Below are 24,405 nucleotides of genomic sequence, written 5' to 3'. Positions count from 1 at the left end.
AGACGACACTAAGGGGGGGGGGGCACCACAGAACAAATGACTGACTATCTACCTAAACAGACCAACACTCGACGCCAAAGTGATGGGAGGGGAGAAGGGCTACCTAAACTAACATAGCTTGGTGAAAGAAAATGAAAGTTTTAAACATACAGCAGAGAAATAACCCACTGCTAGCTGGAGCTCTGAAAACACTATGTATAGCAAATCGTGGCAAATGAGATCTGGAGATGGAAGGCAGTGGAGGTGTATTACGGGTAAGGGGAGGAGTCTGGAGCTTGGAGCTGATGCTAGTAATATTTGCCGGCTCAGATCTGATACCGATCCATATTCCCACAGGTTGAAGACCAAATGAAGTAAACTACTTTAGATCTATGAATGTTATTCGGCTTTTCCCCGTTAGATCTATGAATGTAATGGTAAATTACAGTATATATGAATGTAATGGTAAATTACAGAATATATACCACATAGAAGTGTTAACATTTGAGACCATTAACAACTTTCTCAGTCAGCTTATGTAGAACAAGGGGGTATAATCAAAAAATGAATGGATATGAAACAAACCAAAATAGAGAAAATTCCTGGTAGTCATGGACAGCATGGAAAAAGGAGCAGGACAGAAAAAAAAAGTCTGGCTAGTACTTTTTATAGGTTCACAGATGATTACTATTTGCCTGTCTTTGCAGGTCATTTTAAGCCTAGCCAATTTCCCTTTTGGTGCATGAATTAAACTATCTCATTTAGTGCTAGATTGGGCTTACCTATCCCATGGTCAATAATCTTATATTAACTCCAGTGGGAACAACTAGGAACCATTGTGTGGAATAAAGCATTTAGAACTTCCTCCGCGCATAAGTAGTATGCTGGGGCAGTCCTGGAGTAAATTTTCTATAACCCATCCACAGATCCAAGGAGTGCTTGAATATGGACAGGGCTGAGTTTTGTTTTATGTGGATAGGGAGTCTGTTCCAGAGCAGAGGAATCCTAAAGAGATACTTGGCCCTCCAAACCATTCTGGCGATGTTATAGAAAAGGTTTAGATCCCTAGATGAAGCATTTCTGATTCCTCTTGCCTTGTTGATATGCATTATGTTTAAGTATTTCGTCATAGGCTACCCTGTTTGCGAGACACCGGTCACGTCTTAGCAGTCTGGAGGATACAGAATATAGTGACAGAGCTTGGAGTCATCCACGCAGGGCATTCCTTACTAAAATATAATGGCTAAACAGCATCACTTTGGGCACTCAAGTTGTTGCATGTGTCCTAAGGGGACATTTTGTCTAATGAAGGCGGAGTAATAGGAGAACAATGGCATTTCTAGTTCTAAAGACAATCCCTTTGTCTATATCAGCACTTGGAGTTTTACCAAGGTTACAGAGATGCTTGTCAGGTTGCAAGTGGGCAGAAGATTTGGTTCTTTGCCAGTTTTGCAAGTTTTCTCTCTCGTGCATTAGTGTGAGACTAGTGGGAACAGCCAGATATGGGTGGCTTTAACAGAATTGCTTCTGAGGGAAGAAGACTACTTATCCATTAAGCAAGTCTTTACTGTTAAGGACAGACCATAGAAAAACAGACCATCAATAGGTTATACTATACACAATAATAAGAAAACAGATTTTGGAGCAGACGATTAAAAGGGAAGCAAGGTCTTAAATTGCAATTAAACTAGAAAAATGTTGGGGTCACTCTACTCGGACCAAGTAATATAGGTGTAATGTTACAAGTTCAAAGAAGATATGCAGAAGTTGGACAGTAACTGTTAAACCACAGACTGACTTCATAACTGATACAACAGACTGGAGAAAAAATAAATAAATAAATAAAAAAAAAAGGAGTATGAAGTACACCATACAAGACAACAGTATATTTCAGCAGTCAATACAGTAAAAGGTAAAAAGAACAGAGAGTGAACCATTAAAGACATTACATGTGATAAGTGGAGGAAGCAGGTCAATCATGTATATTCAACTAAACATAGAAAATATACAATTTTTATACTGTAACGTTTCTATAAATATTTCTATACTACTATGAAACCTGAAAAAAATCCTGCATACTAGAGACAGACTGGCAATATGAGGATTCAAAAAATTTGAGAGCATATAGAGAATTTACGGAGCTGCTTCAGTACAAAAAGTTGTAGAATTCAACTTCAGTATAACATATTTCTGTTGAGATTAAGTGAAAATGTTGCCAGCTTCCTTAGCCATCAGCATTAAAGATGTAACAAGAAAATGAAAAGCCAGCCATCAATAAGAGATGAAAAGGATTACAAACATTAAAAATACATTGATGAAAACTAGTACAGATCACAACTCCAGTAGAAGGGCTGCATGAGATTCTGTAATAAAAATGAGCTGGAGGATGACTGACAGAACAAAACAAAATGTTTATTTAATAAAGCAGACTGCAATACAAGGTGAGAAGTCATTAATCCAGTTATACAATGAAAATACATCACCAATCAATTCCTGACCCCTCGTTACTTTGCAAATCATTAAAATAAAAAATAACATTGTTCTCTTAATTTAAGTCAAACTTGAGATTAAGACCAGATAAAATAGCTGAATTTTACATTTGGATTTACATACTTAACAGCAATGGCAAGTTATTTTTAGAGTTTACACAGTTAAAGCTCACATGCATACACAAGCAGAAGGTTGTAAATCGAAGTGGAAAGTGATGACAATGAAACAGGGAAGAAGTCAAGGAGAGTGCAGGATTTTGGATGCACAGCCTCAAAGGACAGCAACAACTATACTATTTAAGTGGCACCCAGTAAAGTACAAGAATTTAGCCAACATGAGAATGGTGAAACGAGATTTTGCCAATAGGGATCACTGCAAGGTGCAGGAGCAGGCTGGAATTTATTGGAGAAAGTTAAAAAAACACAATGTATTGGGAGGAAAGAGAGAGAAAATAAAATCTGAGAAGAAATTTGACCAAGTAGTAGTTTGGAATACAGGTTAGAGACTGCCTTTCCTACTACAGAGAAAGTAGGGCACAGAACGGCATAGAAGAGTGTGAAGTGAAAGACCTGCTCTGATAGAGGTTTTAACTGAATTTAAAACAGAAGTTGTTGAAAAAAGGGGATAATTACAGCATATACTGTAATCGGAGAAGGTCAGAAAAGATTGGGAAGATACCATAAAGGCAATTTACAAGGAAACAAAAATAAGACATCTCTCAAGTACGCAAGAGAGGCCAGAAGGAGTAGGATTTTTGCTTGAAATGTCTATGGAGATGTTTTATATACCAAACAGACGTCTGAGACATGTTTTCTCAAGCAGACGGCAAATGAGGAGGCGTGATGAGAATGACGGAGGTAATTACTTTTTTGCTTTGGAAGTGTAACAAGTTGGCAGATTTTAAATACCCACTACAGAATACTTCCTCAGAAATGTTGGGGAGCAAATGGCTTTAATAAAGAAAACTGTCAGAGTTCAGACTACATCTAGGCAATTTGGTGCAAGGCCTTACCAAGTTAAATGACAACAGCTGCCAAAAAGCAATTACTAGAAAGTGGAAATCAAAATCACTGTACCTGAAGTACCGAATATTGTAAAGGACTTAAAAACTGGAGGCAGATTATTGGGAAAAGAACAAATTACATAAAAATAAATGGAATATTCAGGAGGAGGAATGGGGTTTAGGGGAAAGTTAGGAATTGAGCAATTTACGGAACAGAGTAAACAAATAATTATAAAAATGTATGCTGCATAACACAATGAGAAACTTCACTATAGCTTATTTTATTTTTATTAATGTATGTGCACCCAGGTGAGTGCTGCAACTGCAATAAAAAATGCAACTCAAATGCTTGAGGTGGCGGTAAAATTCTTAACTATTGAACCATTGTGTTTCACTGCTTACCTTAATGAAAGGGTCCTATCTAGGCAGGGTGTGACCACATGCTGCTGGTACCAGATGGCATGGGGTCTGTGGCATCACTCAGGTGACTGCAGGGAAGTTAAAGGTGTAGCTCGCTCAGAACATGAAAATCTGTTTGGGCATTTCTCTTTAGGAACCACAGATTTAAGTTCTTGCAGAAAAAAAAAAAATCTGCAAAGTATCCGCACATTTAGATATAAATTCCAAAGAAGGTTGATTACCTGATCACACTGTTTGGCTAAAGCTACTCCAACCCAAGAAAAAGGACTAATCTGCCTTGTGAAGAAAGGGATATATTTTTAGAAAAGTAATCCAATGAAGTATGAAGAACACACACGCACAGAGATGCAGCAATGATCACAAAGGTAGAGTCGTACAGCAGAGGGGGACTCCATGAGGTCCCAGCTAGGACATACAGGCACACAGGGTACTTTACCAAAATGACAACATATGCACAACTTGTTTTTATACTACAAATCTCCTTTTTTGCTTCCATCTTGTAAAGACACAGCTATTAATCTGGAGCCAGACAGCCAAGAGCAAAACCCCACATCATCTCTATAGCAGTGTCAAATATAAAGAAAACAAAGTTAGTCAGAAGAAGCCACACACACACACACACACACTAAATTTCACCTGTTCTAACAACCACCTTTTTTCGCTGTACACAGCAATAGGGCTACATAGCACACAGCAGGTTTGGATTGTGAGACATTTACACAATAAGAAAATCTCAAATGTTCAAGAAGAAACATCAAATTGCTGGACACAGATTCGTACAAGACAACTTGCCCAGCAGACCACTGGTGTCTAGTGCTGCCAATTCCCAACACTTGTTTCACTTGCCAGTCCTGGTGTGAATGTACTGATCATCCTCCACTCACGTTTGACTTGAAGTGGGAACATTCTTTAAGCAGGTGATCCTTTGTGAGAGAACTATCCCAGCAACAGGTTGTTAGCACTGCAAAATTGTGGTCCTTGGCACAGGTTTTCATGGCAAACAACTGAATACGAATGAGGTAAAACTGCAACAAAGAGAGTCTGCAAGGGACAAAGTACAGTGGCAGACCTAGTAATGTAGCTTAAGCAGCTCATCCCTGAGAATTTGATTAAGAATCTTGAGAGGTTTCAGCTGTAGGACATGTTTTGACAAGTACATCCTGAAAGGGGCATTATATTTGTTTTAAAGGAGGAGTAAAACAGGATAACAATGTCTTTAGCTGGCCTAGACAAAAAGATTTCAAGGACAGTTACTATGTGGCTGGTCAAGGCAGAATTTAGTGTCCATAAACATGCAAATACCTCTAAAATCAGGGTAACAACTCTTGGGGGGGGGGGGGGGGGGGGGAAGAAGAGGTGTCCTGTATGCACTAGTTGCAGGGGAGTTCTTGCTTCCTGGTGATTACAAGACTCATTTTTAGCATTCAGCTTGAAGACCATGGACTAAACACCTGGAAACTGAGCTAGTCCCTCTTGTAGTATATAGGCACCTGCTGGAGAGTTACAACTACACCAAGTTGTAGTAGCGCAAAATTTGTAAGCTAGACCCCCAGACATGCACATCAGCAAAATAAATGCAGAAAAGGAGTGGTTCTGAGACACTACAGATGATCAGCCTATTACAGGAGTGCTCCACCAACCCCAGCTACATTAATGTCCGCGAGCCCATTAGTTATCCAGTGGATTACACAGTGGTTAATATTTAAATCTGGTGAGCTTATCAATATATCTTTATCAGGTGAACTTATCAATACTAACACAATCAGGAATAGCACTGAAAGTCTTAGCCGGGGAAAGAATATGCAGGGGTATGGTCTCTTCATTATCCACTGCTGCAGTCACCCTCCCAAAGTTGTCCAAAAGGTCCGGTCCAATAAATCTATTTTTCACAAAGCTGAACTTGTACAGTATGAAGTTTCTCACCTTACAAACAGCGCAACCAAGACCAACTGTTTCTCTAATTCTTAAGATCAGCAGAGCCACCTTTTTGCAACATTACCGCCATGGTCATCTTATTTGAGAAGTCAAGACTGGTACTGGCTAGAACACACTTTTGTCAGAACCAACAGAGTACATTCTTGGTTTTGAAGAGAGCATTTAGGACTTGTTTCAAGGTAATTTAAGGAGAAGGCAGCGACTGAGTGGCAACGTCAGGGGGTAGGGGGGGGTGGAAGGAAAAGACAGATCAGGGACCGTTTGCCATGTCCCAATAGTTGAAATAGGCGCATCCATTGGAGATCAAATCTGTGCTGGTAAGCACTACAAAAATTCTCAACGTAGTTAAGACAATACTTTACAGTTATTTTTTGGAAAACATGGCAATATTCAACCTATAATTGGGCTTAGAAGTTTTGATATTACACCAAGTTATTTACAAAATTCCCAGAATTAGGGGATTGGCTTTCTCTTCATATGAGCAGCTTTTTCTTTTTTCTGCACAGTGTATGTATACTAAGAAAAGACCCCCTGTGAGCAAATCCAGCACTGCCTCATACTTGTACATTACTGCCAAAAAGGCTTCAATGCAGGAGTTACGGTAGGCATAGAAGTCAGTAGTATAGGTGACACATTTGTTACTGGATCTCGGGGGGGGGGTGAAAACTTCTGAATTTCTTTTGATTATCCAAGTGACCCAGGAGACTTGCCTCAGAGCAATCCCAGATACAGTGGAGTTAGGTGTGGTCTCTATTTGGATTCTCAGGTAAAAGGGGATCACATGGTGTTTAAATTCTATCATGGACTGGAAGGCTAAATATGGAGCCTACTGGTGCATGCTAGTGTGGACCAGGTCAAGGCGATTTAGTCCTCTAGGACGGAGAGGCACAGAAGTAGTCTATATTAAACTTGGAACTCTCGGTCAACTGTGGTATACATTCACTAAATTTATTAGTTAAAATACCCACAAGATGACAGAAATGCATTCAGTAGTTAGCTCTCATTTGTTAAAGCAAGTGTCAGAGAAGGGCTTACTTAGTGGGCAACAATGTGATAACTGCTTTGCCTACTGACACTAGAATGTCTAGTTTACAATAGGTAATTACCTTGCTGACCCCATTTCCTCCTACAACAGTATGAATGAGTGACAGGTGCCAAACCCAGATAGAGATAACAATATCATTATAATGGAACCAACTTAAGTAACACAGATGTGAACGTGATTAAGCATTAGTAATGTCTTAAGGTTGGGCATTTTTTTTAAAAGTATTCTTATGGAAGTTCGGAAGTTAGGTGGAAGAATGTCATAAAATCTGGAAGAATTTAAAAGTATTTTAAAAAGGGGGGAAGCACTAACATCTTTGAAGAAACTATTACCCAAGGACAATACAAGCCCATTTCAAAATTTAAACCATGATTATAAAGTGGGCATGTCTACAGTAGCTAAAAGAACAGCAAAGGTGTCGCCAAAATAGACAGATATGGCACATAGCTCAGTGCAGTTTTGTATGAAAAGTTGTGAGCGGTAATAAAGGGTTGAAGGATTTTATCTTGGCGGGGGGGGGGGGGGGGCAATGGTGAAGTGGGAATACGCTGATCCTTTCAAGAGAAGGTGGTGGTTTAGGATTACCTGATTTAAAGGGATATTTTAGAGCTACACAATTAAGGCTCATATACATAACACAAGCAGAAAGTTATAATTCAAAGTGGAACAGGATAATGACAAAGAGGGGTTCAAACGTGAAATTCTGGACACAGCCGCCATACAGATTATAGTCAAAGTGGCAGAAGGTATTCTAAGAATTAAACCAACATGAGAATGGAGAAAGGAGATTCCACCAGTAAGAATGATTGCAAGTTGAGGTATAAAGAAGAGGCAAGAAGGGTCTGGATTTACTGGAAAAGAACCAAGGTACTGCAAGCAAATAACTAGAGAGGGAGAGAACTAATAAAATGGGGGAAAAAAAATAAATAATATCAAGAAAAAAAAAGTCTGGACTGCAGGTTAGTGTGTGCCTTCCCTACTAGGATCGATATCAGCGTACAGACAGAAAGGAGTAGGGAAATCCTAAGTGAAAGTCCTGCTCTACCAGAGCTTTTAGTTGAATCTAGAACAGAAGCTGCTGTTTTAAAAAAGGGATAATTAGTAGCACATACAAAATAATCCTGTGAAAACTACAGGAATCGGAGGTTAGAAAAGATTGGAAAAAGACAGTTTCCTTGTGTATTACTTATCCAAAAGGGAGATCATATGTATGACTCCCAAATATGCAACAAAGTCTACAAAATTTAGGATTTTTGCTTCAAGTATTTGCATAGGTACCTTTATAAACCAAGCTGGCTCCAAAGAATTTTTCCTCAGGGAGATTCCAAATGTTGAAGGTGTGATAGGGAAGAAAGACATGACTGGGAACATATGTTTTGGGAGTGTAATGAGTTGGTGGACTTTAAACATTCACAGAGTAGTGTGTCAGAAATAATGAGTGGATAAGCAAATGGGTATAATTAAGTAAATTACTTTTTGAGATGGGATACAGGATCAGAATTGCCTAGACACAGTAAGGCCTTGTCAAGTTTAATTCTGGTAGTTGTGAAAAAAGCAGTTACTAGAAAATGGAATCAAAGTCTAAACCAGTTGTATACGAAGTAGTCAACATTGTAGGAGAGACAACAACCGAAAGTTGGATCTTCAGAAAAGATATGAGCAAATTACATAGAAAAAATGGAAATGTAACAATACATGCAGAACATCATACAGAATACTATTTTGGAGGAGGAGTGAGGATTAGGGGAAGGCATGAATTGATGGCAACTATACATGTGTGTTGTAATATGTTTGTAACTATGAACATGTTAACATGGTTGGGTTTCTTTTATATGAAATGCATGTTGGCCTACGTCTTAAGTGATAACTCAAACTCGACAAAAAAGTGTTTAAAACTCACTCGACAAAAAAGTGTTTAAAACTCACTCGACAAAAAAGTGTTTAAAACTCACTCGACAAAAAAGTGTTTAAAACTCACTCGACAAAAAAGTGTTTAAAACTCACTCGACAAAAAAGTGTTTAAAACTCACTCGACAAAAAAGTGTTTAAAACTCACTCGACAAAAAAGTGTTTAAAACTAAGTGTTTAAAACTAACTCGACAAAAAAGTGTTTAAATACTAATTATATTTTAACTGCTATGCTGTATATATTGTAAAGACAATGCAGGAGGACTTCAGTAAAGCAGTGAGAAGGTAGACAGCAGGTTCATTCATGCTGGGCTGGTTCATGTTAAGAGACGAGCCATTTAATTTCAGCAAACATCCCTCCCAGTTGAGACAAAGTCTCTAAAGGATGAGGGTGGGGCAGAGGAGTACATTAACGAATCAGCAGCTTAACATGCCCGCTCCCACAGTAAAGCTGCACAATTTCTACATTGGATTTACTATGGAGCATTAATATACCAGAACTTAGAGTTCCCGGAGGACAAAATTGATCGGATCTACAATGAAATACCCAAGATCAGTGGTGCCATAACAAAATAAAATTAAAACAAACATATTTTGTGTTCATTTTAAAATAAGAAAAACAAAATTAGCAATAAAAATAAAGTAAAAATAAACTTTGTCTATGTGATTCACTTTCCAGACAAATAGATGAAATTGAGCTCCAGCCACAAGGTAGACACACTAAAAATATGCTTAAAGCAGGAGGACATGCAGCAAAAGCGTGTAGAGCTTGAGGATAGGCCCTGGAGGGGCAATATCTGCTTGGCAATATCTGCTTTACTGTGAGCATAGGCAAAGAGAAAGAAATAGGGAGATTCTAAGTGAAAGACCAGCACTGGTAGAGTTTTTCCATAGTACCTAGAACAGAAGCCACTGTTAAAGAAAAGATATAGCATACAAAACATTGCACGACAACTACAAGAATAAGAAGGTCGTCAGAAAGGATTGGGGAGAGAGACTGGATAAGCAATTCAGAACCAGTGGGGGATATATGTATGACTCCCAAATTTGCAACAAAGTCTAGAAGATTTAGGATCTTTGCTTGAAGTGTTTACATAGGTATTTTTTACACCCCAAGTAGACTCCAAAGAATTTTTAGTTAGGTAGACTGCAAATGTTGAAGGTGTGATGGTAAAGGAGGTAACTGGAAACATATCTTCTGGAAGTGTAAGGAGTTGGCAGACTTTAAATTCCCTGCAAACTACCCATCAGAAATAATGGGTGAGCAAACTGGTGTAACTAAGGAAATGATTTTTGAGCCACGACACTTCTGTCTAGGCAATTCTGATTCTGTAAGGCCTTACCAAGTCTAATCATGGTGGCTGCCAGAAAAGCAATTAGTAGAAAGTGGACATCAAAGTCTACATCAACTGTACTAGAAGCAGTGAATATAGTAATGGAGATAAAACTAGATTTGGATTGGAAAAAATGGGAATTTTTGGTACAATACATACAGAGGAGGAACGAGGTTTAAAATAAGGCAGGATTTGAATGAGCTATGTTATGGTTGACTAACAATGACTGAAAAGATAAGTGATGTATAATGTTTGCAACTAAAATCATGTCACTATGGTTTGTTTTCATTTACATAAATGTGTAATCATATGTCATATGTGATAATTTAAATGTTCCTCATTTAAAAAAAAATAGCCGCTTCACTGCACTCCCAGAACATCTAAAATGTGGAGAATGCAAACAATTCATGAAGTGAAGTGTTTGAAATGTTAAGAAAGAGCATGCAGGGTCACACAGCTGCTATCAAATCAAATGAAACTTCCCGTTCCATGCTGGTTAAATTTCAGATATTTACTTTGGTTCATAGGTGTGTACTAAGCTAATGGCCCTGGAGCCCTTACAAGCCTAGCCTGTAGAAGTGCCCTGGCATCGTGCCACCAGACGTTACTTCCCAGTGCCTCTTATCAAGTAGAGCCACTGGAGTGAACTTATTACCCATCCACTCGTCAAGATTTCTCCTGAAGAGGGACAGCGAGGTGCTCCGCTTGACATGTATAGGAAGTCTATTCCACAGCATGGTCAATCTCTGGGTAAAGAACCTGTCCCTCCAGCATGTTCTGCTGATTGTGGTAACGAGGTCGAGATCTCTGGAGCATGTGGTGTGGAGGGATTGGGATTTCTTTAGATGTAGCATTTCTAACAGAGCTGGGTCAGACATGGCTTTGTAGTCAGGCAAAGATAGCCTATAAGTAGGCGATACAAGACTGAGAATAGCTGGAGTCTTGAGTCTGTCCGTGTAGGACATATGTTTAAATGCCTAGGATCCTCTTTCTGAGGTACTTCTGTGGCATCTCCAGCTGTTGCAGGTGTCTAGTGAGGTACATGCCAAATGGGACATTATACTCCATGATTGGTCTAATGAGGGAAGAAGAGACAGAGAGATGATTACCTCTTTCTTCTTGGATGCAAAACCCTTGGTAATGAGATGTGCCACATATGAAGGCAAGGATTCTGACAATCTTTTGGGGAAAATAAAATCTGTAAGTAGATGAAGCCTGTGTATAGGCAAACTATTATTCTCTGCAAATATGTAGCCAAAGGAATGTGCTCATTCTGGCCATCAAGAAATGCTGAAAAGTAAAACTTTACTTTAAAAGTGACTGGTTATTGAAGTTCAAAACAAACGTATTCTACCCCTTCAGTTTAAAATATTATGTACACCATCAGACAGCAGTAGAGAAACAGACCAAAAGGAGTGCAAAAATGTACATCAGAAACAGGATGCGGGACCCAGTTGCGGACTTGAAGCAACCAACGGGGAGGAAGAGCAACATTTCAGAACAGAATGAATGTCGGAAACTATGAGATTTGAGAATTTGTCAAGACAACTGAGCAAACCAACAGCAGCCATATGCTAAAAATTATTCTGAGTTATGGCTGACCAAGTTTGCAGAGGACTGCAAGCTGGGAACAGTATCAATTCCCCTAGTGACATGGACATCCTCCAAGAGGGACTCACCCTAACAAATGACTGGTGCCAGAAACATGGCCTCAAGCTGAACACAAAAAAATGCATCATCACCCCCTTTGAGGAGAGTGATGTCCCTACAAATTATCACATTAATAACAATGACCTAAGCATGCAGTCAGTCTTGAGGGATTTCAGCACCCAGATTGACAGTAACCTGACTTTTGACCACCATGTTGCTTCCCATTGTACGGAAAGGTTCCTACGCGGCCCACCTCATAAGTAAGGGTATCTCATATCCAGGGACAAGGAGGTCATAACACCCCTGTATTCTTCCCTTACAAGGCCCATTATTGGAGTACAATGCCCCACTCAGCATGTACCTTGCAAAGCACATGTAGCAGCTGGAGAGACTATACAGGTTCCACACCAGAAGAATCCAGGGCCACAACACACAGATAGGGCTTTTAGCCTCTCTCACTACTGTTTCATACAAACTCCTCAGAGGTGACCTCTGTCTGGCATACAAGGTGATCCTGGACCCCACCTTGATGGAACTGCTACATATCCACAAGTCAAGCTCCACTCAAGTAACCCACACACACAGCCGCAACCTGTTGGTGGGACAGATTTATCGATGTCACAGACCAAGTCCTGTGTCCCAGAGACTTTCCCATCTATGGAATAGACTCCCTCTCCACATTAAGCAGAGTACCCCTTTACCCCTTTTTAAGCACAACCTGGATAACTGGATGGGAAATACAAAATACATAGGTTCATACTAGGCTATCTGCCCTAGGGCATTTATAAGCCTAGCCAGAGTGTGTTTGGCTTTCGCCACCCATTTTAAATTAATTTTGCTATGCCCTTTTTCGAGGATAGTATACTGTGCCTCTGTCTAACAGTGACACAGAAGTGATACCAGGGGGTAAACCTACGATCTCCCATCCACTCAAGATTCCTCTTGAAGAGAGCCAATGAGGGACTCTGCTTAACCTGGACTGGGATTTTATTCCGGAATGAAGGGAGCCTCTGGGTTATGAAATCCTTGGGACTCCACCAGTGCCCCTGCTGGACAGGGGCATCTGGTGCCGATTTGTCTATGCATGGGCTAAACTCTTGGCTAGGCTTATAAGGGCCTCACAGCCAATAGCCTAGTAACTTTCTATGACCCTATGAGTTACAAAAATTGGGGGGGGGGGGGGCGCCAGAAAAAAAAACAGTTTGGGCACAAACCTTTTAATGATAAAATATCTTAATACTTGAAGGTTTATATTTACTTCAAATGCTGGATTATACCGGCTTACGTGTTCAAAACTGAATTGCTAACTGGAGTAAAAATAAGGGTGCAAGTCCATTTTTTTTTAACTTTGTTTGAGACTTTCTGAAATTACAATACCTTTACACAAGCTAGACCCTTTCAAAAAAACTGTAGCATTTTTCCTCGAGTTGGATGACAGCTGCTCAAGTACATTTATTGGTGTGTGGCAACTAGCATGACTGACAGTCAATATCACAGCAAAAAGCAGTTTTCTACTCAAGGAGTTCACTTTGCTGCCGTGCCACTTAAGTGGAGGAGTTACGCCCATTACGACAGCTTAGAAAAGAAGCCAGAGACATGGTGTTATACATCTAAAGGTTTGGCATTGGCTGCCCGCAGGGACTTGGGACACAGACAGTGACTACATTTCAGGGTACAAATAGGCTGTGGAGACAAGTTCCCCCACCCCCAAGAGCGTTAGGCTGTTGGGATGTAATGCTTGTTCTCCTATTCGGACGCACCATTTTAAGAGTGTAACATATTCTTGCCACTGGCCAATTCCAATGGAGAGGAGGAAGCAGCTGAGTGAGACTTGGTAAATACTAGGAATGACCGGATCATGTTCGTAAGAGTTAAGCGAATGGGGGAAGCACAAGTTTATCTAGGGAGAAAAATCCACTAAGGCTTTTCCGAAATGACTATTAAAAAACTCAAGTGACAATATAAAAACTTTAAATCAGAGTTTGTTTTGTACAGTTATGAGTTAGGAAGACATGCATGTTGGTTGATACAATATCTTTATATCTACCTGTATGAGATGTCGCCAGTGCCCCCAGAGTGGTGAGCATGTCTAGGAAAGGAAGGAAGTACTGCGACAGGTACATGACAGTATTTGGTGTACTGGAAAGCATTCATGTGACACATACTGGAACAGCTTATGTATTTTTCTAGCCAATGTAACAGCTGGCCCAGGCCAGATAAAGGTTGAACTATAAAATAGTAGTGGCAGCAGTTAGCAGAAATGAAAAGATATCCTATTATTACTTCAGATTAAAAAACACAAGGAAGAGGGCACTAGCACTTAAAACATATATTTTTCCCTAGAGGAAGGGACCAAGATTGAATTGATGTAAAAGTACACTAGTTCCTGCAGCAAAGCTGAGGCAAATGCAAGTGAAAGACCCAACAGGTAATCAGATCAGATCAGAAGGGCGTTAAATATCTAGACACTGGAAATACGAGGCCTCCAGGGGAGGCTGGTACAGGAGACATGGAGACGTGGGGCAATTGGGAGTACCTAGAAGAGGCTAGAGTTAAATTACCACTGAAACAAAGTTTTTTTAATACACTCCTAAAACAGCACAGATAAAAAAAGGAGACTCGGGCAACAAAAGATTGAAAGAATGCAAAATTAAGGAACACAGAGATGGGTATCCTGGAAACAGGGAGCGCAGAGAAATCTTAAAAATACTGGAGAGATACTACAGTAACCTCTATAGACAGAAATAAGATGTTGAAAGAGACCCAACTAAAACGGGACTTCTTAAGGCGACTAAACCTACCAGTGCTACAGCCTACTTAAGCAAAATTCACCCCGGGGATCATGTCAGTCGCCCTGCTAGCCAGGGGCCCAGAAAAGTAAGTATTGTGGGAAGAAATATCCAGGGAATTGTTATAGCTAGGCTTGCATGGCCTTAGGACCAATAGTAGCAGAGATTAAAAAGATGAAGAAAGAAAAGCACTGTTGGCCCAAAACCCAGGGAAAACAGCAGGACTTTATGGAATCCCAGTGGTGGTTTGGAAGAGAAACCGGGAAAAGGTAGTAGCAATGGGTGAAAGAATGACTGAAACAGTTAAATAAAATTCTGGAAGGCAAAGTCCCTCAGTCATTGCATCAGGTGCTGTAGTCCTGATCTCCAAAGAAGGGAAAGACTTGGCAGACCTGGGTTAATTCAGGCCCACTTCATTTTGAACAAATCACTATATAGTGCCTTTATGAGAAAGATGTTAACAGTGCCCATAATACTAAACAGCGGATTTAAAATCACTAGAACCTTACCAAGGGAAAGCACACATTTGACAATATTACTAAAGTTTTGATGATAAAATATGATGCAGCCAGAAAATGGAATACTTTGCTGTTGTCAACTTTGAATGCAGAAAAAGCCTCTGACAGTATCAAATGGCTATTACTAACTTGTTAAAGACAACAAAAATTCCCAGATGCTTGGATAATGACACTAGGTAGATACAAGAGATCAAGAACATTAACGAAGTGCAGCAGGAGTCTCTCCACTCCAGTAATGTGGATTAAGGGCACAAGGTAAGGACGCCCTCTCCCCCTCACTGCTGTATGAACTACACCTGTAGCTGCCAACTCAGGATTGTAAATAGACTGTGGAGGGGATACAGTTGGGGCAGCTTGAGAAAAAAAAAAAGCCACATCTGTGGATGTTATAATTCCATACTTATCAAAAACGAAAAAAGACTAAGAAAAAGCCACTGAAAAGTTGAAAACGTACTACAAATTCACAGAATATAAAATTAATATAAACAAAAAGGAGATACCTGTGAATTACATAACTATAATAATGGTACAGGACTACCCATACACGCAGGGGTCATGAAAGGATGGAGGTATTTATTTAAAAAAGGGATGTACACCATGCAAAGAAAAAAAATGGGGGGCCTCTAAGATCCAGAGGTTAATTCAGAGAAACAAATACTGTTATTCATGGAGGAAAACTGAAAGATACACAGACAGTGAAGAAGTTTGTGGTCCCCCTAATACTTTATGTTGGGCAAGCTTTTTTTTCCAGCCTGGGCAAGCTTTTTTTTTCAGCCTGATGAGAAGTTTTGACAGATGAGAGAAAAGGATGTTTTTTTCTGTGAGGGAAAGAACGAGTGCAATTTGAGACTATGCATTTACCCAAGAACAGAAAGGTCTGGGAATGTCCATTTGGAGATGTATTTTAGCACCACCCAGCTCAGACTATTACGCTCAATTCAAAATGGAGACTACCGTCTCAAACAGAAAGCACTTTTGGCAACCCAGCAACCAGGTCAAGCAAGTGGAGCCATGCACTCCCTCTGGGAGGTAATCACAGGCCCTGCAGGGCTGGTTATGCCAAAGACAACATCATATGCAGTCTAAAGGAATACACTGAAATGTGACCAAAAGGTATGAACCGATTTAATTGTCCCGATTAAAGACAGGCGCTGCAAACTTACAGAAAGGCAAAAAAAGATCCAACATATTGTTAACAACTGGGGCAATTAGATAGAACCATTCAAATGGGAAGGAGCATTGGAAATAGTTCATATTAATGAAAGTAGCAGGCTGGCCTACTTTGGGCAAATGCTAGAACACAGGGTATGTGGGAGGTAGATGCTACAGACCATTAAACCAAAGGAATAGTGAAACGGAATCATAGGAGGTTACTAGGCTAACAGCCACAAAGGGTGTCTGGTTCAAGCAAACACCAAAATCAGGACCTACTGCCCCTGACCAAGAGGGACACAGGTGGAACCCCCAGGGTGAATTTCCAGTTACCCATCCAATTGTCCAAATTGGACTTATAGGACCAACGAGGGGATTTGTTTAACATGAATAGGAAGCTTGTTCCAAAAGTGGAGCAACCTCTACGAGACAAACCTTTCTCTCCAGCAAGTTCTGTTGATGTTACATACCAGGTTAAGGTCCTTCGAGCGAGTGACCCATGTGCCATTTCACTTGTGAATGTGCAGCATTTCCATCAAAGCTGGGTCAGATTGCTCTACATGCAAGGCATAGGTCACCAGTGAGCAGTCTGTATGACACAGAGTAAAGTGATAATTTCAGTCTGCATAAGACAGATCTTGAAGACTCCGAATTTTCTTTGTAAGGAACCTTTGTGGTCTCTCCAATTGCTACAGGTGTTTGGAAAGGAACATACCAAAGGGAGCATTATACTCTATGACTAGCTTGATGAGGGAAGAGTACACGGGGTCATAACCTCTTTTCTGCAGGCAATGCCCTTACTTATGAGAGAGCAATCCTTACTTATGAGATGAGCAATATAAAATGACCTTCTTACCACTGCAGAAAGATAGCAAATCGAAGTTAAGGTTGCTGTCAACCTGTATAGATAGGTTCATAGATTAGTACTAGGCTGACTGCCCTTGCGAGCCATTTTAAGCCTAGCCAATTATCCCCTGTGAAACTCAAAACACTGTACCTTGTGTTTGTAAGGCAAACAGCTAAACCATTAGGCCACTTTCCCAACCCCAAAAGGCAAAGCTGCCAAGTACTGAACCCAGGACCTTCTGAACTAGAGTCACAGCAACACACCACTACACCCTATCAACTCTATAATGCCCAGATCTCTCACCACTGACTGTGAAACCATTTAAAATTCTCTCACCACTGACTGTGAAACCATTTAAAATTCTGGAATGTGAAGTCCTTCCAGATTCTAGAGCAATAGAAGCTTCAAGGGAAAGGATTTTGGGAAGATGTTTTGGGGTCTTGATGGTCCTGAGGATTCCAATCCTTTTGAATATAAAGCAAGGATGGGTGGAATGCCTAGGGAAAATAGTGGTTGAACAGAAATGGAGAGACGTTTCTCTAGTCCCTAGAGATGCTACTAAATCTAAGTTGTTCCACATTTTTGGATCAACATATTCTCCTAGGCATTTCTATACGCAGGACAGGCTGGGAAGAATTTTTCTAAACTTGGGCAGACTACGCTGGAATTGTGACAAGGCTGAAAGACAAATGGGAAGATGTATTCAGGAAATGTCAAAAACTGAGCTGATTCAAGCAAGATACAGAGATAAATCACCGGAGCAATAGGTGTGGGCGGGATTGTGCTCAGCAAGGTGTTATTTTTTAAAAACCAAAGCTGGATACGCTCCAAACCAATGGACTACTCTGTGGTTCAAAAATCGCAAAAAACTGATAAATGTGCTTCATAAAAGTTTATGTTTTATGGGATTTATTGTTTTTTGCGATTTTTGAACCACAGAGTAGCCTGTTGGTTTGGAGCGTATCCAGTTTTGGTTTTTACATAGTTTGCTTTTCTGTTGAGTTTGTTCTGAAGGTGTTATTTTTGCTGGGGTAAGGAGACACAGAAATCTATGCATGTTAGAACTCAATTCCCCTCAGCTTTTGGTGGCAAAGAAAGCGATTACTAAAAAACTGACAACACAAGGACAAACCAAGTATAACAACACTAAAAGCAATGACGGAAGACTGTTGGGGGGGGGGGGGCAGTGTTAACAGTCAGAGAGGAAATGTTTTGAAAAGAAATGGGCCCTATGGGATACTTCAAAATACAATATAACAGGGGGACAACATACTGTTAGACACTTCATCACGGTCAATAACATTTTAAATGCCTGATTCTTCAATTAAAATTTACAATGAAAAACATCTGTTTGTACTTTAACTGTGCATAGTTACTTACCCAATGGATAAGGTTAACTTTATGGAGAAATGCACACTTGTAATACTCTGTATAAAAACAAGTTTAATTTGTCATTTTGCATGGGGAGTGTAACTAGTGCTGAATATGACAGATTTTAGGTGTGGATGCCAAGCCATACAAGTGCTAGGTTCCTATCATTGTACTGTGCTGACTACAGCAAAATATTGCTCTAAGATACTAACTGTGCACCATGAATGCAGGCAGACCACATAGTAATATCATAGTTAAATCTTTTGTAACAGCTTCTACATTAAAAAATGTAATGCAGTATATCCCAACAGCAAGAGCTGCTAAAATGGCATTAAGATATTATATTATCAAAATGTAGTAAACAGCTCAATTGATAGAAATAAAACGGTGAAGGTTTGCTTAGAAACGCAACATCAAAATCCAAGTAAATGTCATTTAGGCCCACATGAGTGCAGGCTAGATGAAATTCCGTTGCTTCGAGCTCAATGTGCAGACCAAAAACATACAAAAAACAATATAAATATAAAAACGGAACTACAGATTCTGTACATGACATTAACATTCACGACAATAGGACATAATTACAGTTTTTGTACGTCTATCTATAGCAGCACTTAGTATTGTACAGTAGATATTGCACTTAAGAGGCTTAAGCAGTGGTAGCCTAGGAACCATTGAGTTCCGTTGCATGGAATGTAGCTTGCATTTCAAGTAATAAGCATTCAATGAACTATTGCACAAACAAGAAAACAGTAACGTAGAGTGTTTTTTGAAACGGAGATTGCTTCTAGCTTGTAGCCAAAATTAGGGAGTGCATTTTTTCATAGCCAACTACTATACAGCATGTATTTTCATTTTGCTGTGTAAAGCAGTGAGCAGCTCAGCACAAACAAGTGCTGGGACATGCAATGCAGCTCAATAAGAGTGCAAGAATGATGCAAATCCATGCTGGATAATAATGTGTAAGATGATGTGTGCTTGTAGCTAGATGCAGGGCTGAATAGCTGAGCACAACAGCAGAAAGGCTATGCAACTTAACTCAATACAGGGTAAAGGAAGAGTAGGCAAACAGTAAACAGGTGTTATCTAGCCTCTACCAATAACAGTACAGTTTTTACTTCTCCCACCAAAAAAAGACAAATCAGTTCCAGATTAACCAGCTCAAACAGGATACAGATAGAAGGCTCAGATTATGACTCAAGCACCCAGAGTTTGATTAGCAGCTCAGGCACCTCCTGGAAATGGAATGGGGACAAGGGTCACGGGGCACACGTTCCTGAAGCATATCACTTGTAGAGACCAGAGATCCCATGGAAACACTGGCTTGAAGGGAGACATGTCTGTCCTGCAAAGTCACATCATTCCCAGAAGTGATTGACACACCCTTGCGATTCCCACTGCACACCGAACTCTGCTTTTCACTGGGCATGCACAGTGGGGTCAGAGGAGCAATAAAGAACTGAACTCCCGAAGGCTGCAAGCGGGTCCCGCTCGGTCAATTCTCAATCCCTTCCCATTAGAAATAACAGGCCAGAAAACAGAGAAAGAGGCTCTAATAGTCAACAAGCAGTGTAGTACTGAAAGTTCAAAAACACTTCCAAATTGAAATACTGCTACCAGCAAATAGTAACCTTCAATATCAGCTGAAAAGCCACTTCCCTAGTTTTAGGAATGCTTAGTTCAAATGTCTTCTAGTAAAATCAGGTTACACAGATCTGGAACGTCGAGTTTTCCAGCACAAAGGAGCACCAAGCCACAGAATGCTGCTCAATACAGAACAAGCAACAGCAACAAAGCCAACTGTAATAGAGTTAATCATCTTCTAACAATACACTCCCACCAACGGGAACAGCAAAAAACAGAGTCATAACAGCAGTCTCAAAATTAGCTGAAAAGTCACTTCCCTTGTGATAAGGGCTTGGTTTTAAAGCCTTTTCCAATGGGGCACCCAACACAAAACAGAAATATACTAAATGAAGCCACTTGTCAGACGCTGAAAATCTACTGAAGACCAATGTGTGAGCAGCATACAGGTTAAGGAGCTCATCAAAACACGTCCGCCATACTTAAAAAAACATAATGGAAACATTTACTAAGGAATAAAAAGAAAAATATCTCAGTGTTAACATTCTTAGTCCTAAGACAGTAATAGCACAATACACACTGTGATAGTAGGATAAAAAGATTCAGATAAAACACACTTGGGCAGATCAGAGAAGTGCACAGCGCTAAAAATAATTAAAGAACATTCCTGGAAATAAAGTGTATGATCACCCCCACTCATGGTGGAAGGTAAGGCTTGGAAGGCTCAGACAGGAACAGCTTACAAAATGGAGAGTTGGGCCATTTACAATCCTAAGGCCTGCCTTTTTGAGACTTCAATAAAAACAAACAAAAAAAAAATGCATGAAGTTGTTAGTGTATAACAATTATTTTTGTTATTTTGACATTTGTTAACTGGGTAGGTCTGACTGAGCAAGAGCCCATTTTCAGAGGAAGCCTGGGGAGAAAAGCTCCATAGAGAAATTATATAGGCTGAGAACAACAGTTTGTACAAAAAGCTTCACATGTTGTTGTTGTATCTTTCGGCTTTTCCCGGTTAGGGGTCGCCACAGCGGAACTCCGGTCCGCTAATGATTGGCAGCAGATTTTTTACGTACCAAGTTGCCAGCCCTGACGTACAACCTTTAATGAAGGTACGCCCATTCACGCATGTCTCCAAACAGAGGACGCTTTAGCTGAGAATCGAACAGGACAACGTCTTACTGGGAGGCAACAATGCTACCGCAGCACCACCACCGCAGTACAAAATGCAAGCCAAAATCTACTACAATGGTAACTACACATACAGAGCAAACAGTAAATAAATCAGCAGGATGGGAAGTATGTGAAAACAATTACTATCTACGAACAAGAGCTAAATCTACTTCAAAATTACATTATGACCAATGTTACAACTGAAAACGACATATGCAAAATTGTAGCATCAATTCAGCTGCAATATTTCTCTGTAGCCCATATTATAATCATACGTACAACCGTAAATAAAGCAATCCCATTTCTTTCTATAACCTCCATTTCACAAATATTGCCTTAAAAAGGCATGACACAACCTCTTAAGCCTCAATTTTATGATGTTTGTATACACGCAGTAATAAAGATTCCCAAAAGAAAGTTACTTCTCTTTTTTAGTAAGAACTCCTACCTATATTAATTTCACCAACTTTGGTGTTTGTGTGTGCTATAACTTACATACCAGGCAATTCAACAGCTACAGATGATGGACCCATTAAAAAAAGTGAAGAAATGTTGTTAAAGCTTGTATGCTTGACTGGGACAGAGCACTCACTGATCCTGGACCTTTAACCAAGCAGTGATCCTAACAGATGTTCTCAGATCACAGCAGCAGGCAAGTACGGGTTGTAACAAATTAAATACTGCTTCAAGGTATACAAATATCAGACACAGCCTTAATACTCTGCAATAAACTACCCAAGGGTCTGCCAACAAACAAGATCACTTAACCAAGTGATTATAATTAACAGTAAACAGATTCTTTTGTAAATTATTACCATTTATATTATACAGTAATGGGTAATGAGCTAACACAAAGCTAGCAAATACAGCAGCTACAACACCTCACAGACATGCATACTTCCTAAAACTGAATAATAACCCCCAGACACAATTCACACAATCTGACATTTGTGCAGAATGCAATAGAATAGGTATATGTGCACTTCATACTTCTCAAGTGTCCTCGACTTCAGGGATGCCCCCGATTTTAGAATAATACTTCGCTCTGCTACAGCCTCTAAATAATTAGTTTTTGTGGGAAAAAAAGTTACTGGACTGTACTTATACCAAACACACAAGATTAGTTTATTTCATAAAGGTTAATTCACATTCAGTTCTATCAACTTTTCAAGCCAATACCAATAAGATTGTAAAACGTATCGCTGGTTAGGAGCATTTGTCCAGGATTATTTCTGGAATTGCCCCTGACAGTTATGATGCACAGTTAACTGTGGCATAATTTGAACTAGAGACTTCCCCTATGCAACGGTGAATGTCCCTCCCACACGAATGAAATAAATAAGTATAGTTTGGGCGAACTGACATACACACAACACACATCTATAAAAATAACATAGAGAGTAATATAGATTCTCAGCTACTAAAAATAGTAGGTTATCTTCCGTTACAATGTCCCGTCATCTTATCAGTTCAAAACAACCGAAGAGAAGCAACCTACCGCAGTTTGTATCCATCAGCAGTGGAGCACAGTGTGCAATCTGAAGTGCCACGCACAATCATTTAAACACAATGCACACACTCAAGATAACTGCACCAAGTGTACACATACAGAAAGGGAAAAAAAATAGAGACACAGAAGACGTTCTTTTACGGGGGGGGGGGGGGGGGGTCTGTCAACAAGGTAAATAATCCAAAATGGTTAAAGTAAAACATTTCCACTAAAACCGGGGACAACGCAAAACATATGTATAAGTACCAAAAGCTAGTAATACAAAAACTAAAAAACAATATTAAATAAACAAAACTAACAAAAATTCTATCAAAACATTGTATAAAACATTAAAATGATTTACATACATCAGGCAGCATAAACAGTAACGTATATGAGGTTACAATGACTTCATACGTACAACTGTAAACAGAAAACAAAAGGTACATCATCACCCCACCACGCCTGAGGGGCTACTGTCTGCTACAACGCAATAATGCCAACTTACCTGCTCCAGATACTACAAGTGCTTTACCAGAACACCATCCTGACCATCAGGATACCTGCCAGCCAAGAGTTATTCAAAGGCAAGATTGACTTCTCCTGAAAATACCACGCAATTAAATCCACTTCACTGCCTGACACGAAAACTCGAAAAAGTATAGTGGCCCCTCGAATGCCCTTACTGGGGCAACACAGCCGCACGTGCCAGACGGGCCTAAAGCTGTACACAGCAACCAAAGACTCTTCTTCCCCTATTACGTCCACACAGGACAACCGACCACAAAATAAATTCCTAACGAAATAGCCAAACACAAAACTCGCCGTGAAGGTACTGTCCACCTTTTCGTATCCAAAATAGTGTTCAACCAACCCATTCAGCAAAGACCCCTTAGACAGTTACCAGTGACATCCAATATTACTCCCCGCCCCCACACCAAACTTCAGGACACACCATCTGCGCATGTACGCAATCAAATTTGCCGAAATTTAAAAAACTATGCCACCAGCTTGGTGCTGATTGGTGGTTACCTGGTGTGCAGATAGCAGCCTGGGATTGGTCAGCAAAAGGTTATCGTTTTGTGACCCTTTCAGCGCAGGAAGTGAGTGTAAACAGCAATCTCCTGAAACTGTCTACGAGTCTTGCTCTTATTCACTCTGCTCCTTGCTAACCATTCGTTGACTTACATTTAGTTAGAGACAGTGTCCCTCCTTCTCTGATACTTTTCGTAATAAACAATAAAAAAGATAGTCTTGCCTTTGCAGCGCTTAATATTCGCATGCATTTATTTATTAATTAGTTTGGCGTGTTGTGCTACTGCATAGATCTCAATCAAAAAATCTCAACAGAATCGGGGACAAATACAGATATAATTAGGTACACCCTTCAAATCTTACTACTATTGACTTGAGACATTGAACACGAGAATGTAAATTAATGTACATTTTCTGAAGTAAAAGAAGTCTATATTATTATTACTATTTATTAAGTTTATCCATCTTTTCTCCAAAAGTCATCGGTTTTAGGAGGGATTAAGACGGACAGAGCTGAAATGCGAGTCATCTGAGAGGTATGATGGAATATAATGCTAGAGACACAGTGCAGCCATCCAATTTGAAAAATTGTTCAATATAACACAAATGATCACATAATCTTATGGAAATGGAAATGGAAAAAAAAACCTCACTCAAATGAAGGAGGCACATAGAGTATGCAA

At 39.9% G+C, this 24,405-nt stretch overlaps 1 protein-coding gene across 1 annotated transcript in view; it reads right to left on the bottom strand.

Moving 5' to 3' along the window:
- PRR14L (proline rich 14 like) overlaps nucleotides 1-23,628 on the bottom strand; it is a 1,261,773-nt gene extending 1,238,145 nt beyond the window's left edge. The window contains exon 1 of the mRNA XM_044068866.1: nucleotides 23,196-23,628. The gene's annotated coding sequence lies outside the window, so the exon portion shown is untranslated. The remainder of the gene's footprint in view (nucleotides 1-23,195) is intronic.
- Nucleotides 23,629-24,405: the final 777 nt, after the last annotated feature.

The sequence above is a fragment of the Protopterus annectens genome, chromosome 4.part0, assembly GCF_019279795.1.
Source record: "Protopterus annectens isolate FY-2018-M chromosome 4.part0, PAN1.0, whole genome shotgun sequence".
Lineage (NCBI taxonomy): Eukaryota > Metazoa > Chordata > Ceratodontiformes > Protopteridae > Protopterus > Protopterus annectens.
The sequence above is the reverse complement of the archived record's forward strand: the minus strand, read 5'-3'. Positions and strand labels throughout refer to the sequence as shown.